Here is an 18,933-nt window from a genome sequence, read left to right as displayed (position 1 = left end):
TCAATTCTGATGAAAAGTGACTAGTTTGTGTGAAATAACCCTGAAATTGATAGAAACATATGAAAAAGCATATACTGTGTGTGCCGTGACTCTGCTCTTACAGTCAAGCGTTTTGGATGAGTCTGGCTCAATTCTGATGAAAAGTGACTAGTTTGTGTGAAATAACCCTGAAATTGATAGAAACATATGAAAAAGCATATACTGTGTGTGCCGTGACTCTGCTTGTACAGTCAAGCGTTTTGGATGAGTCTGGCCCAATTTTGATGAAAAGTGACTAGTCTGTGTCAAATAACACTGAAACTGATAGAAACATATGAAAAAGCATATACTGTGTGTGCCGTGACTCTGCTTGTACAGTCAAGCGTTTTGGATGAGTCTGGCTCAATTTTGATGAAAAGTGACTAGTTTGTGTCAAATAACACTGAAACTGATAGAAACATATGAAAAAGAATATACTATGTGTGCCGTGACTCTGCTAGTATAATAAAGCATTGGGTGTGAGTCTGGCTCAATTCTGATGAAAAGTGACTAGTTGTTGTCAAATAACACTGAAACTGATAGAAACATATGAAAAAGCATATACTGTGTGTGCCATGACTCTCCTTGTACAGTCAAGAATTTTGGATGAGTCTGGCTCAATTCTGATGAAAAGTGACTAGTTTGTGTGAAATAACCCTGAAATTGATAGAAACATATGAAAAAGCATATACTGTGTATGCCGTGACTCTGCTTGTACAGTCAAGCGTTTTGGATGAGCCTGGCTCAATTTTGATGAAAAGTGACTAGTTTTTGTCAAATAACACTGAAACTGATAGAAACATATGAAAAAGCATATACTATGTGTGCCGTGACTCTGCTAGTATAATAAAGCATTAGGTGTGAGTCTGGCTCAATTCTGATGAAAAGTGACTAGTTTGTGTGAAATAACCCTGAAATTGATAGAAACATATGAAAAAGCATATACTGTGTGTGCCGTGACTCTCCTTGTACAGTCAAGCATTTTGGATGAGTCTGGCTCAATTTTGATGAAAAGTGACTAGTTTGTGTCAAATAACACTGAAACTGATAGAAACATATGAAAAAGCATATACTGTGTGTGCTGTGACTCTGCTTGTACAGTCAAGCGTTTTGGATGAGTCTGGCTCAATTTTGATGAAAAGTGACTAGTTTGTGTCAAATAACACTGAAACTGATAGAAACATATGAAAAAGCATATACTGTGTGTGCTGTGACTCTCCTTGTACAGTCAAGCGTTTTGGATGAGTCTGGCTCAATTCTGATGAAAAGTGACTAGTTTGTGTCGAATAACACTGAAACTGATAGAAACATATGAAAAAGCATATACTATGTGTGCCGTGACTCTGCTAGTATAATAAAGCATTAGGTGTGAGTCTGGCTCAATTTTGATGAAAAGTGACTAGTTTGTGTCAAATAACCCTGAAATTGATAGAAACATATGAAAAAGCATGTACTGTGTGTGCCGTGACTCTGCTTGTACAGTCAAGCGTTTTGGATGAGTCTGGCTCAATTCTGATGAAAAGTGACTAGTTTGTGTCGAATAACACTGAAACTGATAGAAATATATGAAAAAGCATGTACTGTGTGTGCCGTGACTCTGCTTGTATAATAAAGCATTAGGTGTGAGTCTGGCTCAATTTTGATGAAAAGTGACTAGTTGTTGTCAAATAACACTGAAACTGATAGAAACATATGAAAAAGCATATACTGTGTGTGCCGTGACTCTGCTTGTACAGTGAAGCGTTTTGGATGAGTCTAGCTCAATTTTGATGAAAATTGACTAGTTGTTGTCAAATAACACTGAAACTGATAGAAATATATGAAAAAGCATATACTGTGTGTGCCGTGACTCTGCTTGTACAGTCAAGCGTTTTGGATGAGTCTGGCTCAATTTTGATGAAAAGTGACTAGTTGTTGTCAAATAACACTGAAACTGATAGAAACATATGAAAAAGCATATACTATATGTGCCGTGACTCTGCTAGTATAATAAAGCATTAGGTGTGAGTCTGGCTCAATTTTGATGAAAAGTGACTAGTTTGTGTCAAATAACACTGAAATTGATAGAAACATATGAAAAAGCATGTACTGTGTGTGCCGTGACTCTCCTTGTACAGTCAAGCATTTTGGATGAGTCTGGCTCAATGCTGATGAAAAGTGACTAGTTTGTGTTGAATAACACTGAAACTGATAGAAACATATGAAAAAGCATATACTGTGTGTGCCGTGACTCTGCTTGTACAGTGAAGCGTTTTGGATGAGTCTGGCTCAATTTTGATGAAAAGTGACTAGTTGTTGTCAAATAACACTGAAACTGATAGAAACATATGAAAAAGCATATACTGTGTGTGCCGTGACTCTGCTTGTACAGTCAAGCGTTTTGGATGAGTCTGGTTCAATTTTGATGAAAAGTGACTAGTTTTTGTCAAATAACACTGAAACTGATAGAAACATATGAAAAAGCATATACTATGTGTGCCGTGACTCTGCTAGTATAATAAAGCATTAGGTGTGAGTCTGGCTCAATTCTGATGAAAAGTGACTAGTTTGTGTGAAATAACCCTGAAATTGATAGAAACATATGAAAAAGCATATACTGTGTGTGCCGTGACTCTGCTCTTACAGTCAAGCGTTTTGGATGAGTCTGGCTCAATTCTGATGAAAAGTGACTAGTTTGTGTGAAATAACCCTGAAATTGATAGAAACATATGAAAAAGCATATACTGTGTGTGCCGTGACTCTGCTTGTACAGTCAAGCGTTTTGGATGAGTCTGGCCCAATTTTGATGAAAAGTGACTAGTCTGTGTCAAATAACACTGAAACTGATAGAAACATATGAAAAAGCATATACTGTGTGTGCCGTGACTCTGCTTGTACAGTCAAGCGTTTTGGATGAGTCTGGCTCAATTTTGATGAAAAGTGACTAGTTTGTGTCAAATAACACTGAAACTGATAGAAACATATGAAAAAGAATATACTATGTGTGCCGTGACTCTGCTAGTATAATAAAGCATTGGGTGTGAGTCTGGCTCAATTCTGATGAAAAGTGACTAGTTGTTGTCAAATAACACTGAAACTGATAGAAACATATGAAAAAGCATATACTGTGTGTGCCATGACTCTCCTTGTACAGTCAAGAATTTTGGATGAGTCTGGCTCAATTCTGATGAAAAGTGACTAGTTTGTGTGAAATAACCCTGAAATTGATAGAAACATATGAAAAAGCATATACTGTGTATGCCGTGACTCTGCTTGTACAGTCAAGCGTTTTGGATGAGCCTGGCTCAATTTTGATGAAAAGTGACTAGTTTTTGTCAAATAACACTGAAACTGATAGAAACATATGAAAAAGCATGTACTGTGTGTGTTGTGACTCTGCTAGTATAATAAAGCATTAGGTGTGAGTCTGGCTCAATTCTGATGAAAAGTGACTAGTTTGTGTGAAATAACCCTGAAATTGATAGAAACATATGAAAAAGCATATACTGTGTGTGCCGTGACTCTGCTCTTACAGTCAAGCGTTTTGGATAAGTCTGGCTAAATTCTGATGAAAAATGACTAGTTTGTGTGAAATAACCCTGAAATTGATAGAAACATATGAAGAAGCATATACTGTGTGTGCCGTGACTCTGCTAGTATAATAAAGCATTAGGTGTGAGTCTGGCTCAATTTTGATGAAAAGTGACTAGTTTGTGTCGAATAACACTGAAACTGATAGAAACATATGAAAAAGCATATACTATGTGTGCCGTGACTCTGCTAGTATAATAAAGCATTAGGTGTGAGTCTGGCTCAATTTTGATGAAAAGTGACTAGTTTGTGTGAAATAACCCTGAAATTGATAGAAACATATGAAAAAGCATATACTGTGTGTGCCGTGACTCTGCTCTTACAGTCAAGCGTTTTGGATAAGTCTGGCTAAATTCTGATGAAAAATGACTAGTTTGTGTGAAATAACACTGAAACTGATAGAAATATATGAAAAAGCATGTACTGTGTGTGCCGTGACTCTCCTTGTACAGTCAAGCGTTTTGGATTAGTCTGGCTCAATTCTGATGAAAAGTGACTAGTTTGTGTCGAATAACACTGAAACTGATAGAAACATATGAAAAAGCATATACTATGTGTGCCGTGACTCTGCTAGTATAATAAAGCATTAGGTGTGAGTCTGGCTCAATTTTGATGAAAAGTGACTAGTTTGTGTCAAATAACCCTGAAATTGATAGAAACATATGAAAAAGCATGTACTGTGTGTGCCGTGACTCTGCTTGTACAGTCAAGCGTTTTGGATGAGTCTGGCTCAATTTTGATGAAAAGTGACTAGTTGTTGTCAAATAACACTGAAACTGATAGAAACATATGAAAAAGCATATACTGTGTGTGCCGTGACTCTGCTAGTATAATAAAGCATTAGGTGTGAGTCTGGCTCAATTTTGATGAAAAGTGACTAGTTTGTGTCAAATAACCCTGAAATTGATAGAAACATATGAAAAAGCATGTACTGTGTGTGCCGTGACTCTCCTTGTACAGTCAAGCATTTTGGATGAGTCTGGCTCAATTCTGATGAAAAGTGACTAGTTTGTGTTGAATAACACTGAAACTGATAGAAACATATGAAAAAGCATATACTGTGTGTGCCGTGACTCTGCTTGTACAGTCAAGCGTTTTGGATGAGTCTGGCTCAATTTTGATGAAAAGTGACTAGTTGTTGTCAAATAACACTGAAACTGATAGAAACATATGAAAAAGCATATACTGTGTGTGCCGTGACTCTGCTTGTACAGTCAAGCGTTTTGGATGAGTCTGGTTCAATTTTGATGAAAAGTGACTAGTTTTTGTCAAATAACACTGAAACTGATAGAAACATATGAAAAAGCATATACTATGTGTGCCGTGACTCTGCTAGTATAATAAAGCATTAGGTGTGAGTCTGGCTCAATTCTGATGAAAAGTGACTAGTTTGTGTGAAATAACCCTGAAATTGATAGAAACATATGAAAAAGCATATACTGTGTGTGCCGTGACTCTGCTCTTACAGTCAAGCATTTTGGATGAGTCTGGCTCAATTCTGATGAAAAGTGACTAGTTTGTGTGAAATAACCCTGAAATTGATAGAAACATATGAAAAAGCATATACTGTGTGTGCCGTGACTCTGCTTGTACAGTCAAGCGTTTTGGATGAGTCTGGCTCAATTTTGATGAAAAGTGACTAGTCTGTGTCAAATAACACTGAAACTGATAGAAACATATGAAAAAGCATATACTGTGTGTGCCGTGACTCTCCTTGTACAGTCAAGCATTTTGGATGAGTCTGGCTCAATTTTGATGAAAAGTGACTAGTTTTTGTCAAATAACACTGAAACTGATAGAAACATATGAAAAAGAATATACTATGTGTGCCGTGACTCTGCTAGTATAATAAAGCATTGGGTGTGAGTCTGGCTCAATTCTGATGAAAAGTGACTAGTTGTTGTCAAATAACACTGAAACTGATAGAAACATATGAAAAAGCATATACTGTGTGTGCCATGACTCTCCTTGTACAGTCAAGAATTTTGGATGAGTCTGGCTCAATTCTGATGAAAAGTGACTAGTTTGTGTGAAATAACCCTGAAATTGATAGAAACATATGAAAAAGCATATACTGTGTATGCCGTGACTCTGCTTGTACAGTCAAGCGTTTTGGATGAGCCTGGCTCAATTTTGATGAAAAGTGACTAGTTTTTGTCAAATAACACTGAAACTGATAGAAACATATGAAAAAGCATGTACTGTGTGTGTTGTGACTCTGCTAGTATAATAAAGCATTAGGTGTGAGTCTGGCTCAATTCTGATGAAAAGTGACTAGTTTGTGTGAAATAACACTGAAATTGATAGAAACATATGAAAAAGCATATACTGTGTGTGCCGTGACTCTGCTCTTACAGTCAAGCGTTTTGGATAAGTCTGGCTAAATTCTGATGAAAAATGACTAGTTTGTGTGAAATAACCCTGAAATTGATAGAAACATATGAAGAAGCATATACTGTGTGTGCCGTGACTCTGCTAGTATAATAAAGCATTAGGTGTGAGTCTGGCTCAATTTTGATGAAAAGTGACTAGTTTGTGTGAAATAACCCTGAAATTGATAGAAACATATGAAAAAGCATATACTGTGTGTGCCGTGACTCTGCTCTTACAGTCAAGCGTTTTGGATAAGTCTGGCTAAATTCTGATGAAAAATGACTAGTTTGTGTGAAATAACACTGAAACTGATAGAAATATATGAAAAAGCATGTACTGTGTGTGCCGTGACTCTCCTTGTACAGTCAAGCGTTTTGGATGAGTCTGGCTCAATTCTGATGAAAAGTGACTAGTTTGTGTCGAATAACACTGAAACTGATAGAAATATATGAAAAAGCATATACTATGTGTGCCGTGACTCTGCTAGTATAATAAAGCATTAGGTGTGAGTCTGGCTCAATTTTGATGAAAAGTGACTAGTTTGTGTCAAATAACCCTGAAATTGATAGAAACATATGAAAAAGCATGTACTGTGTGTGCCGTGACTCTGCTTGTACAGTCAAGCGTTTTGGATGAGTCTGGCTCAATTTTGATGAAAAGTGACTAGTTGTTGTCAAATAACACTGAAACTGATAGAAACATATGAAAAAGCATATACTGTGTGTGCCGTGACTCTGCTTGTACAGTCAAGCGTTTTGGATGAGTCTAGCTCAATTTTGATGAAAAGTGACTAGTTGTTGTCAAATAACACTGAAACTGATAGAAATATATGAAAAAGCATATACTGTGTGTGCCGTGACTCTCCTTGTACAGTCAAGCGTTTTGGATGAGTCTGGCTCAATTTTGATGAAAAGTGACTAGTTGTTGTCAAATAACACTGAAACTGATAGAAACATATGAAAAAGCATATACTATATGTGCCGTGACTCTGCTAGTATAATAAAGCATTAGGTGTGAGTCTGGCTCAATTTTGATGAAAAGTGACTAGTTTGTGTCAAATAACCCTGAAATTGATAGAAACATATGAAAAAGCATGTACTGTGTGTGCCGTGACTCTCCTTGTACAGTCAAGCATTTTGGATGAGTCTGGCTCAATTCTGATGAAAAGTGACTAGTTTGTGTTGAATAACACTGAAACTGATAGAAACATATGAAAAAGCATATACTGTGTGTGCCGTGACTCTGCTTGTACAGTCAAGCGTTTTGGATGAGTCTGGCTCAATTTTGATGAAAAGTGACTAGTTGTTGTCAAATAACACTGAAACTGATAGAAACATATGAAAAAGCATATACTGTGTGTGCCGTGACTCTGCTTGTACAGTCAAGCGTTTTGGATGAGTCTGGTTCAATTTTGATGAAAAGTGACTAGTTTTTGTCAAATAACACTGAAACTGATAGAAACATATGAAAAAGCATATACTATGTGTGCCGTGACTCTGCTAGTATAATAAAGCATTAGGTGTGAGTCTGGCTCAATTCTGATGAAAAGTGACTAGTTTGTGTGAAATAACCCTGAAATTGATAGAAACATATGAAAAAGCATATACTGTGTGTGCCGTGACTCTGCTCTTACAGTCAAGCATTTTGGATGAGTCTGGCTCAATTCTGATGAAAAGTGACTAGTTTGTGTGAAATAACCCTGAAATTGATAGAAACATATGAAAAAGCATATACTGTGTGTGCCGTGACTCTGCTTGTACAGTCAAGCGTTTTGGATGAGTCTGGCTCAATTTTGATGAAAAGTGACTAGTCTGTGTCAAATAACACTGAAACTGATAGAAACATATGAAAAAGCATATACTGTGTGTGCCGTGACTCTCCTTGTACAGTCAAGCATTTTGGATGAGTCTGGCTCAATTTTGATGAAAAGTGACTAGTTTGTGTCAAATAACACTGAAACTGATAGAAACATATGAAAAAGCATATACTGTGTGTGCTGTGACTCTGCTTGTACAGTCAAGCGTTTTGGATGAGTCTGGCTCAATTTTGATGAAAAGTGACTAGTTTGTGTCAAATAACACTGAAACTGATAGAAACATATGAAAAAGCATATACTGTGTGTGCCGTGACTCTCCTTGTACAGTCAAGCGTTTTGGATGAGTCTGGCTCAATTCTGATGAAAAGTGACTAGTTTGTGTCGAATAACACTGAAACTGATAGAAACATATGAAAAAGCATATACTATGTGTGCCGTGACTCTGCTAGTATAATAAAGCATTAGGTGTGAGTCTGGCTCAATTTTGATGAAAAGTGACTAGTTTGTGTCAAATAACCCTGAAATTGATAGAAACATATGAAAAAGCATGTACTGTGTGTGCCGTGACTCTGCTTGTACAGTCAAGCGTTTTGGATGAGTCTGGCTCAATTCTGATGAAAAGTGACTAGTTTGTGTCGAATAACACTGAAACTGATAGAAATATATGAAAAAGCATGTACTGTGTGTGCCGTGACTCTGCTTGTATAATAAAGCATTAGGTGTGAGTCTGGCTCAATTTTGATGAAAAGTGACTAGTTGTTGTCAAATAACACTGAAACTGATAGAAACATATGAAAAAGCATATACTGTGTGTGCCGTGACTCTGCTTGTACAGTCAAGCGTTTTGGATGAGTCTAGCTCAATTTTGATGAAAAGTGACTAGTTGTTGTCAAATAACACTGAAACTGATAGAAATATATGAAAAAGCATATACTGTGTGTGCCGTGACTCTGCTTGTACAGTCAAGCGTTTTGGATGAGTCTGGCTCAATTTTGATGAAAAGTGACTAGTTGTTGTCAAATAACACTGAAACTGATAGAAACATATGAAAAAGCATATATTATATGTGCCGTGACTCTGCTAGTATAATAAAGCATTAGGTGTGAGTCTGGCTCAATTTTGATGAAAAGTGACTAGTTTGTGTCAAATAACACTGAAATTGATAGAAACATATGAAAAAGCATGTACTGTGTGTGCCGTGACTCTCCTTGTACAGTCAAGCATTTTGGATGAGTCTGGCTCAATGCTGATGAAAAGTGACTAGTTTGTGTTGAATAACACTGAAACTGATAGAAACATATGAAAAAGCATATACTGTGTGTGCCGTGACTCTGCTTGTACAGTGAAGCGTTTTGGATGAGTCTGGCTCAATTTTGATGAAAAGTGACTAGTTGTTGTCAAATAACACTGAAACTGATAGAAACATATGAAAAAGCATATACTGTGTGTGCCGTGACTCTGCTTGTACAGTCAAGCGTTTTGGATGAGTCTGGTTCAATTTTGATGAAAAGTGACTAGTTTTTGTCAAATAACACTGAAACTGATAGAAACATATGAAAAAGCATATACTATGTGTGCCGTGACTCTGCTAGTATAATAAAGCATTAGGTGTGAGTCTGGCTCAATTCTGATGAAAAGTGACTAGTTTGTGTGAAATAACCCTGAAATTGATAGAAACATATGAAAAAGCATATACTGTGTGTGCCGTGACTCTGCTCTTACAGTCAAGCGTTTTGGATGAGTCTGGCTCAATTCTGATGAAAAGTGACTAGTTTGTGTGAAATAACCCTGAAATTGATAGAAACATATGAAAAAGCATATACTATGTGTGCCGTGACTCTGCTAGTATAATAAAGCATTAGGTGTGAGTCTGGCTCAATTCTGATGAAAAGTGACTAGTTTGTGTGAAATAACCCTGAAATTGATAGAAACATATGAAAAAGCATATACTGTGTGTGCCGTGACTCTGCTCTTACAGTCAAGCGTTTTGGATGAGTCTGGCCCAATTCTGATGAAAAGTGACTAGTTTGTGTCGAATAACAATGAAACTGATAGAAACATATGATAAAGCATATACTATGTGTGCCGTGACTCTGCTAGTATAATAAAGCATTGGGTGTGAGTCTGGCTCAATTCTGATGAAAAGTGACTAGTTGTTGTCAAATAACACTGAAACTGATAGAAACATATGAAAAAGCATATACTGTGTGTGCCATGACTCTCCTTGTACAGTCAAGAATTTTGGATGAGTCTGGCTCAATTCTGATGAAAAGTGACTAGTTTGTGTGAAATAACCCTGAAATTGATAGAAACATATGAAAAAGCATATACTGTGTATGCCGTCACTCTGCTTGTACAGTCAAGCGTTTTGGATGAGCCTGGCTCAATTTTGATGAAAAGTGACTAGTTTTTGTCAAATAACACTGAAACTGATAGAAACATATGAAAAAGCATGTACTGTGTGTGTTGTGACTCTGCTAGTATAATAAAGCATTAGGTGTGAGTCTGGCTCAATTCTGATGAAAAGTGACTAGTTTGTGTGAAATAACCCTGAAATTGATAGAAACATATGAAAAAGCATATACTGTGTGTGCCGTGACTCTGCTCTTACAGTCAAGCGTTTTGGATAAGTCTGGCTAAATTCTGATGAAAAATGACTAGTTTGTGTGAAATAACCCTGAAATTGATAGAAACATATGAAGAAGCATATACTGTGTGTGCCGTGACTCTGCTAGTATAATAAAGCATTAGGTGTGAGTCTGGCTCAATTTTGATGAAAAGTGACTAGTTGTTGTCAAATAACACTGAAACTGATAGAAATATATGAAAAAGCATATACTGTGTGTGCCGTGACTCTCCTTGTACAGTCAAGCGTTTTGGATGAGTCTGGCTCAATTTTGATGAAAAGTGACTAGTTGTTGTCAAATAACACTGAAACTGATAGAAACATATGAAAAAGCATATACTGTGTGTGCCGTGACTCTGCTTGTACAGTCAAGCGTTTTGGATGAGTCTAGCTCAATTTTGATGAAAAGTGACTAGTTGTTGTCAAATAACACTGAAACTGATAGAAATATATGAAAAAGCATATACTGTGTGTGCCGTGACTCTCCTTGTACAGTCAAGCGTTTTGGATGAGTCTGGCTCAATTTTGATGAAAAGTGACTAGTTGTTGTCAAATAACACTGAAACTGATAGAAACATATGAAAAAGCATATACTATATGTGCCGTGACTCTGCTAGTATAATAAAGCATTAGGTGTGAGTCTGGCTCAATTTTGATGAAAAGTGACTAGTTTGTGTCAAATAACCCTGAAATTGATAGAAACATATGAAAAAGCATGTACTGTGTGTGCCGTGACTCTCCTTGTACAGTCAAGCATTTTGGATGAGTCTGGCTCAATTCTGATGAAAAGTGACTAGTTTGTGTTGAATAACACTGAAACTGATAGAAACATATGAAAAAGCATATACTGTGTGTGCCGTGACTCTGCTTGTACAGTCAAGCGTTTTGGATGAGTCTGGCTCAATTTTGATGAAAAGTGACTAGTTGTTGTCAAATAACACTGAAACTGATAGAAACATATGAAAAAGCATATACTGTGTGTGCCGTGACTCTGCTTGTACAGTCAAGCGTTTTGGATGAGTCTGGTTCAATTTTGATGAAAAGTGACTAGTTTTTGTCAAATAACACTGAAACTGATAGAAACATATGAAAAAGCATATACTATGTGTGCCGTGACTCTGCTAGTATAATAAAGCATTAGGTGTGAGTCTGGCTCAATTCTGATGAAAAGTGACTAGTTTGTGTGAAATAACCCTGAAATTGATAGAAACATATGAAAAAGCATATACTGTGTGTGCCGTGACTCTGCTCTTACAGTCAAGCATTTTGGATGAGTCTGGCTCAATTCTGATGAAAAGTGACTAGTTTGTGTGAAATAACCCTGAAATTGATAGAAACATATGAAAAAGCATATACTGTGTGTGCCGTGACTCTGCTTGTACAGTCAAGCGTTTTGGATGAGTCTGGCTCAATTTTGATGAAAAGTGACTAGTCTGTGTCAAATAACACTGAAACTGATAGAAACATATGAAAAAGCATATACTGTGTGTGCCGTGACTCTCCTTGTACAGTCAAGCATTTTGGATGAGTCTGGCTCAATTTTGATGAAAAGTGACTAGTTTGTGTCAAATAACACTGAAACTGATAGAAACATATGAAAAAGCATATACTGTGTGTGCCGTGACTCTGCTTGTACAGTCAAGCGTTTTGGATGAGTCTGGCTCAATTTTGATGAAAAGTGACTAGTTTGTGTCAAATAACACTGAAACTGATAGAAACATATGAAAAAGAATATACTATGTGTGCCGTGACTCTGCTAGTATAATAAAGCATTGGGTGTGAGTCTGGCTCAATTCTGATGAAAAGTGACTAGTTGTTGTCAAATAACACTGAAACTGATAGAAACATATGAAAAAGCATATACTGTGTGTGCCATGACTCTCCTTGTACAGTCAAGAATTTTGGATGAGTCTGGCTCAATTCTGATGAAAAGTGACTAGTTTGTGTGAAATAACCCTGAAATTTTAGAAACATATGAAAAAGCATATACTATGTGTGCCGTGACTCTGCTAGTATAATAAAGCATTAGGTGTGAGTCTGGCTCAATTTTGATGAAAAGTGACTAGTTTGTGTCGAATAACACTGAAACTGATAGAAACATATGAAAAAGCATATACTATGTGTGCCGTGACTCTGCTAGTATAATAAAGCATTAGGTGTGAGTCTGGCTCAATTTTGATGAAAAGTGACTAGTTTGTGTGAAATAACCCTGAAATTGATAGAAACATATGAAAAAGCATATACTGTGTGTGCCGTGACTCTGCTCTTACAGTCAAGCGTTTTGGATAAGTCTGGCTAAATTCTGATGAAAAATGACTAATTTGTGTGAAATAACACTGAAACTGATAGAAATATATGAAAAAGCATGTACTGTGTGTGCCGTGACTCTCCTTGTACAGTCAAGCGTTTTGGATGAGTCTGGCTCAATTCTGATGAAAAGTGACTAGTTTGTGTCGAATAACACTGAAACTGATAGAAACATATGAAAAAGCATATACTATGTGTGCCGTGACTCTGCTAGTATAATAAAGCATTAGGTGTGAGTCTGGCTCAATTTTGATGAAAAGTGACTAGTTTGTGTCAAATAACCCTGAAATTGATAGAAACATATGAAAAAGCATGTACTGTGTGTGCCGTGACTCTGCTTGTACAGTCAAGCGTTTTGGATGAGTCTGGCTCAATTTTGATGAAAAGTGACTAGTTGTTGTCAAATAACACTGAAACTGATAGAAACATATGAAAAAGCATATACTGTGTGTGCCATGACTCTGCTTGTACAGTCAAGCGTTTTGGATGAGTCTAGCTCAATTTTGATGAAAAGTGACTAGTTGTTGTCAAATAACACTGAAACTGATAGAAATATATGAAAAAGCATATACTGTGTGTGCCGTGACTCTGCTTGTACAGTCAAGCGTTTTGGATGAGTCTGGCTCAATTTTGATGAAAAGTGACTAGTTGTTGTCAAATAACACTGAAACTGATAGAAACATATGAAAAAGCATATATACTATATGTGCCGTGACTCTGCTAGTATAATAAAGCATTAGGTGTGAGTCTGGCTCAATTTTGATGAAAAGTGACTAGTTTGTGTCAAATAACCCTGAAATTGATAGAAACATATGAAAAAGCATGTACTGTGTGTGCCGTGACTCTCCTTGTACAGTCAAGCATTTTGGATGAGTCTGGCTCAATTCTGATGAAAAGTGATTAGTTTGTGTTGAATAACACTGAAACTGATAGAAACATATGAAAAAGCATATACTGTGTGTGCCGTGACTCTGCTTGTACAGTCAAGCGTTTTGGATGAGTCTGGCTCAATTTTGATGAAAAGTGACTAGTTTGTGTCAAATAACACTGAAACTGATAGAAACATATGAAAAAGCATATACTGTGTGTGCCGTGACTCTGCTTGTACAGTCAAGCGTTTTGGATGAGTCTGGCTCAATTTTGATGAAAAGTGACTAGTTTGTGTCAAATAACACTGAAACTGATAGAAACATATGAAAAAGTATATACTATGTGTGCCGTGACTCTGCTAGTATAATAAAGCATTGGGTGTGAGTCTGGCTCAATTCTGATGAAAAGTGACTAGTTGTTGTCAAATAACACTGAAACTGATAGAAACATATGAAAAAGCATATACTGTGTGTGCCATGACTCTCCTTGTACAGTCAAGAATTTTGGATGAGTCTGGCTCAATTCTGATGAAAAGTGACTAGTTTGTGTGAAATAACCCTGAAATTGATAGAAACATATGAAAAAGCATATACTGTGTATGCCGTGACTCTGCTTGTACAGTCAAGCATTTTGGATGAGTCTGGCTCAATTTTGATGAAAAGTGACTAGTTTGTGTCAAATAACACTGAAACTGATAGAAACATATGAAAAAGCATATACTGTGTGTGCCGTGACTCTGCTTGTACAGTCAAGCGTTTTGGATGAGTCTGGCTCAATTTTGATGAAAAGTGACTAGTTTGTGTCAAATAACACTGAAACTGATAGAAACATATGAAAAAGCATATACTATGTGTGCCGTGACTCTGCTAGTATAATAAAGCATTGGGTGTGAGTCTGGCTCAATTCTGATGAAAAGTGACTAGTTGTTGTCAAATAACACTGAAACTGATAGAAACATATGAAAAAGTATATACTGTGTGTGCCATGACTCTCCTTGTACAGTCAAGAATTTTGGATGAGTCTGGCTCAATTCTGATGAAAAGTGACTAGTTTGTGTGAAATAACCCTGAAATTGATAGAAACATATGAAAAAGCATATACTGTGTATGCCGTGACTGCTTGTACAGTCAAGCCTTTTGGATGAGCCTGGCTCAATTTTGATGAAAAGTGACTAGTTTTTGTCAAATAACACTGAAACTGATAGAAACATATGAAAAAGCATGTACTGTGTGTGTCGTGACTCTGCTAGTATAATAAAGCATTAGGTGTGAGTCTGGCTCAATTCTGAACAAAAGTGACTAGTTTGTGTGAAATAACCCTGAAATTGATAGAAACATATGAAAAAGCATGTACTGTGTGTGCCGTGACTCTGCTAGTATAATAAAGCATTAGGTGTGAGTCTGGCTCAATTCTGATGAAAAGTGACTAGTTTGTGTGAAATAACCCTGAAATTGATAGAAACATATGAAAAAGCATATACTGTGTGTGCCGTGACTCTGCTTGTACAGTCAAGAGTTTTGGATGAGTCCGGCTCAATTTTGATGAAAAGTGACTAGTTGTTGTCAAATAACACTGAAACTGATAGAAACATATGAAAAAGCATATACTATGTGTGCCGTGACTCTGCTAGTATAATAAAGCATTAGGTGTGAGTCTGGCTCAATTCTGATGAAAAGTGACTAGTTTGTGTGAAATAACCCTGAAATTGATAGAAACATATGAAAAAGCATATACTGTGTGTGCCGTGACTCTGCTCTTACAGTCAAGCATTTTGGATGAGTCTGGCTCAATTCTGATGAAAAGTGACTAGTTTGTGTGAAATAACCCTGAAATTGATAGAAACATATGAAAAAGCATATACTATGTGTGCCGTGACTCTGCTAGTATAATAAAGCATTGGGTGTGAGTCTGGCTCAATTCTGATGAAAAGTGACTAGTTGTTGTCAAATAACACTGAAACTGATAGAAACATATGAAAAAGCATATACTGTGTGTGCCGTGACTCTGCTTGTACAGTCAAGCGTTTTGGATGAGCCTGGCTCAATTTTGATGAAAAGTGACTAGTTTTTGTCAAATAACACTGAAACTGATAGAAACATATGAAAAAGCATGTACTGTGTGTGTCGTGACTCTGCTAGTATAATAAAGCATTAGGTGTGAGTCTGGCTCAATTCTGATGAAAAGTGACTAGTTTGTGTGAAATAACCCTGAAATTGATAGAAACATATGAAAAAGCATATACTGTGTGTGCCGTGACTCTGCTCTTACAGTCAAGCGTTTTGGATAAGTCTGGCTAAATTCTGATGAAAAATGACTAGTTTGTGTGAAATAACCCTGAAATTGATAGAAACATATGAAGAAGCATGTACTGTGTGTGCCGTGACTCTCCTTGTACAGTCAAGCATTTTGGATGAGTCTGGCTCAATTTTGATGAAAAGTGACTAGTTTGTGTCAAATAACACTGAAACTGATAGAAACATATGAAAAAGCATATACTATGTGTGCCGTGACTCTGCTAGTACAATAAAGCATTAGGTGTGAGTCTGGCTCAATTCTGATGAAAAGTGACTAGTTTGTGTGAAATAACCCTGAAATTGATAGAAACATATGAAAAAGCATATACTGTGTGTGCTGTGACTCTGCTTGTACAGTCAAGCGTTTTGGATGAGTCTGGCTCAATTTTGATGAAAAGTGACTAGTTTTTGTCAAATAACACTGAAACTGATAGAAACATATGAAAAAGCATATAATGTGTGTGCCGTGACTCTGCTTGTACAGTCAAGCGTTTTGGATGAGTCTGGCTCAATTCTGATGAAAAGTGACTAGTTTGTATCGAATAACACTGAAACTGATAGAAACATATGAAAAAGCATATACTGTGTGTGCTGTGACTCTGCTTGGACAGTCAAGCGTTTTGGATGAGTCTGGCTCAATTTTGATGAAAAGTGACTAGTTGTCGAATAACACAAACTGATAGAAACATATGAAAAAGCATATACTGTGTGTGCCGTCACTCTCCTTGTACAGTCAAGAATTTTGGATGAGTCTGGCTCAATTCTGATGAAAAGTGACTAGTTTGTGTTAAATAACACTGAAACTGATAGAAACATATGAAAAAGCATATACTATGTGTGCCGTGACTCTGCTAGTATAATGAAGCATTAGGTGTGAGTCTGGCTCAATTCTGATGAAAAGTGACTAGTTTGTGTCGAATAACATTGAAACTGATAGAAACATATGAAAAAGCATATACTGTGTGTGCCATGACTCTCCTTGTACAGTCAAGAATTTTGGATGAGTCTGGCTCAATTCTGATGAAAAGTGACTAGTTTGTGTGAAATAACACTGAAATTGATAGAAACATATGAAAAAGCATATACTATGTGTGTCGTGACTCTGCTAGTATAATCAAGCATTAGGTGTGAGTCTGGCTCAATTCTGATGAAAAGTGACTAGTTTGTGTGAAATAACCCTGAAATTGATAGAAACATATGAAAAAGCATATACTGTGTGTGCCGTGACTCTGCTTGTACAGTCAAGCGTTTTGGATGAGCCTGGCTCAATTTTGATGAAAAGTGACTAGTTTTTGTCAAATAACACTGAAACTGATAGAAACATATGAAAAAGCATGTACTGTGTGTGTCATGACTCTGCTAGTATAATAAAGCATTAGGTGTGAGTCTGGCTCAATTCTGATGAAAAGTGACTAGTTTGTGTGAAATAACCCTGAAATTGATAGAAACATATGAAAAAGCATATACTGTGTGTGCCGTGACTCTGCTCTTACAGTCAAGCGTTTTGGATGAGTCTGGCTAAATTCTGATGAAAAATGACTAGTTTGTGTGAAATAACCCTGAAATTGATAGAAACATATGAAGAAGCATATACTGTGTGTGCCGTGACTCTGCTAGTATAATAAAGCATTAGGTGTGAGTCTGGCTCAATTTTGATGAAAAGTGACTAGTTTGGGTCAAAATAACCCTGAAATTGATAGAAACATATGAAAAAGCATGTACTGTGTGTGCCGTGACTCTCCTTGTACAGTCAAGCATTTTGGATGAGTCTGGCTCAATTTTGATGAAAAGTGACTAGTTTGTGTCAAATAACACTGAAACTGATAGAAACATATGAAAAAGCATATACTATGTGTGCCGTGACTCTGCTAGTACAATAAAGCATTAGGTGTGAGTCTGGCTCAATTCTGATGAAAAGTGACTAGTTTGTGTGAAATAACCCTGAAATTGATAGAAACATATGAAAAAGCATATACTGTGTGTGCTGTGACTCTGCTTGTACAGTCAAGCGTTTTGGATGAGTCTGGCTCAATTTTGATGAAAAGTGACTAGTTTTTGTCAAATAACACTGAAACTGATAGAAACATATGAAAAAGCATATAATGTGTGTGCCGTGACTCTGCTTGTACAGTCAAGCGTTTTGGATGAGTCTGGCTCAATTCTGATGAAAAGTGACTAGTTTGTATCGAATAACACTGAAACTGATAGAAACATGTGAAAAAGCATATACTGTGTGTGCTGTGACTCTGCTTGGACAGTCAAGCGTTTTGGATGAGTCTGGCTCAATTTTGATGAAAAGTGACTAGTTGTCGAATAACACTAAAACTGATAGAAACATATGAAAAAGCATATACTGTGTGTGCCGTCACTCTCCTTGTACAGTCAAGCATTTTGGATGAGTCTGGCTCAATTCTGATAAAAAGTGACTAGTTTGTGTCAAATAACACTGAAACTGATAGAAACATATGAAAAAGCATACACTGTGTGTGCCGTGACTCTGCTTGTACAGTCAAGCGTTTTGGATGAGTCTGGCTCAATTTTGATGAAAAGTGACTAGTTTGTGTTAAATAACACTGAAACTGATAGAAACATATGAAAAAGCATATACTATGTGTGCCGTGACTCTGCTAGTATAATGAAGCATTAGGTGTGAGTCTGGCTCAATTCTGATGAAAAGTGACTAGTTTGTGTCGAATAACATTGAAACTGATAGAAACATATGAAAAAGCATATACTGTGTGTGCCATGACTCTCCTTGTACAGTCAAGAATTTTGGATGAGTCTGGCTCAATTCTGATGAAAAGTGACTAGTTTGTGTGAAATAACACTGAAATTGATAGAAACATATGAAAAAGCATATACTATGTGTGTCGTGACTCTGCTAGTATAATCAAGCATTAGGTGTGAGTCTGGCTCAATTCTGATGAAAAGTGACTAGTTTGTGTGAAATAACCCTGAAATTGATAGAAACATATGAAAAAGCATATACTGTGTGTGCCGTGACTCTGCTCTTACAGTCAAGCGTTTTGGATGAGTCTGGCTCAATTCTAATGAAAAAT

This window comes from Thunnus thynnus, chromosome 2 (genome assembly GCF_963924715.1).
Source record: "Thunnus thynnus chromosome 2, fThuThy2.1, whole genome shotgun sequence".
NCBI classification, from domain to species: domain Eukaryota; kingdom Metazoa; phylum Chordata; class Actinopteri; order Scombriformes; family Scombridae; genus Thunnus; species Thunnus thynnus.
Note: the sequence above shows the minus strand (reverse complement) of the source record.